This window comes from Belonocnema kinseyi, chromosome 4, assembly GCF_010883055.1.
Source record: "Belonocnema kinseyi isolate 2016_QV_RU_SX_M_011 chromosome 4, B_treatae_v1, whole genome shotgun sequence".
Classification (NCBI taxonomy): Eukaryota; Metazoa; Arthropoda; class Insecta; order Hymenoptera; family Cynipidae; genus Belonocnema; species Belonocnema kinseyi.
The window spans coordinates 19,804,707-19,807,015 of record NC_046660.1 but is presented as its reverse complement, the minus strand read 5'-3'; positions in this window follow the sequence as shown (position 1 = coordinate 19,807,015).

Sequence of the window (2,309 nt, the reverse complement as noted above, 5' to 3'; positions counted from 1 at the left end):
ATCCTTACACTTAAGGATCAAACGTGGGTCCATTTTTCTGAAAATAAATATTTGTTCTGTTCTCGTTGTTCTTTGTAAATGTATGTTATTGTGTCATTTTTTGTCGTTATCAGTAGTGTCAAATCAAATCATTTACATGCATGCCATTCAATGAAAAATTTGAATTCCAATATATTTTTAAATATCTTTTACATTCCAGTAACCTACAGGTTTCCCATTCTTTGTTTTTAATTCTTAAATTGTTGGTGAAATCTTTGCTTTAATGAAAAATGGTCCTTCTAAATTTTTATTCAATTTCTGAACTATTCCTTCCCCTTTATTTGACAATGTTTTATTGTTTTTTAGAACTTGTTCGCCAATTTCAAAACGTATTGGCCTAGGTCTAAGATTGTAATATCTAGATAGCGTCTCATTTGCGGTATCTAAAATTTTAATTACCTCTTTTCTAATTATTTTTAATGTTCGCATTCTATCTGCCCATTTTTATGACTCTTGAAATTCGATTTCGCTTTTTCAATCTAAATCTTTATGTAATGCTTGCCTGGATTGGAGCTTATGACCTAAATTTAAAAAAGCTGGTGTGAATCCTGTAGAAGAATGTTTACTTGTATTTGAAGCATTGTGCTTGTGCATGATATTTAGGAGTTTTCAAATGTCTAATACCGAATGTTTTTGTTAAATTCATTATTGATTTGTTTACGTATTCCTATCCGTTATATCTGAATAATATTCTAGGCGTTCCCCATTTCGAAATTATACGTTTATGAAATTCTTTTTCAACTGTTGACGATAATTTATTTTTTGCTGAAATTATTTCTACCCATTTTGTAAACATATCAACAAAAACTAAAATATATTGATTTTTCGATGTTGTCATTGGCAGTGGACCTATCATATCAGATTCTACCACTGTCCGTGGTTCTTCGATTATTCGCTTTCCCATCAAACCCATCTGATTGTTTACTTTTGGTTTTATTCTTTGACAAATATCGCATTCTTTTACATATTCAAGAGTTTCAGAATACTTTCCTAGCGAAAAATAATTTTCAGAAATGTTTGCATACGTTTTTTCCATACCTAAGTGACCTGCTTTTTTATTATCACGATTTTCGATTAAAACTTGTTCCCTTAGATCTTTTGGTATTGTTAATTTCCACGGGTTGCTATCTAGATTTAGAGTTTCTTTTAAAGGGTCGGGTATATAAAAATACAATTGATTATAGCGTATGCTCCAATTTCGGGTTTCTTGTGGCTTATTTTTAACCTGAAATATTTTATTTTTATACCCCTATTTATACCTTTACTTAATTACCTTTTTATCCTCGATTTCCTTAAAATCTTTTTCTTTTTTTTTCTACAATTCTTCCTAAAATACTAGAAACTTTGATTTTATTTTCCTTTGATCTTGGTAATGCATCTGGGACATGGTTTAAACTTCCCTTTCTGTACATAACTGCGTAATCGTACTCTAATAATTCTGAAGCCCATCTTGCTAGTCTACCTTTTGGACTTTTTAAATTGTGCAACCATTTCAATGCAACATGATCTGTGATAACCTTAAAATAATAACCTTCCAAGTATGGTCTACATTTTCTAATCGCTTAAACAACTGCTAAGCATTCTTTTTCTGAGACTGAATATTTACGTTCTTCCCCATTCAGACCTCTACTCGCAAACGCTATTACATAATTTTCGCCGTTTATGTTAAAACAGCCCCTAATCCTATGTCATTAGCATCAGTTTTAAGTTGGAATGGACTTCCAAAATTAGGACAGGCTAAAATTGGTGCTGTTGTTAGTGAATGTTTAATAGTCGTAAATGCCTGTTCCTGTTTGTCAGTCAATTCCCACTTTACTTCCTTTTTTAGTAGCTTTTGTAATGGTTCTATTATTTCATTATATTTTGGGATTAATTTTCTATACCAAGAAACCATTCCTATCAGTCTTTGAACTTGTTTAATTGTCGTAGGCCTTGGGAAATTTAAAACTAGTTCCATTTTTTCTTCATCAACTTGTAATCAATCCCTTTTCATTTACTTTAAAACCAAAATATTTTATTTCCGAACATCCAAATTCGCATTTATCTAAATCTATTGTTAAACTTGCACTTTTAATTTTATCTAATACAATTTCTAAGTATTTCAAATGTTCTCTAAAATTTTTGACACTATAATTATATCATCGAGATAAAAAAATACATGTGGCTTTAATTCTGGTGTTATTATTATGTCAATAAAGCGTTGGCATGTAGCAGGAGCATTTATCAAGCCAAATGGAATCCTTTTAAATTGATAGATTCCTTTGCCCGGA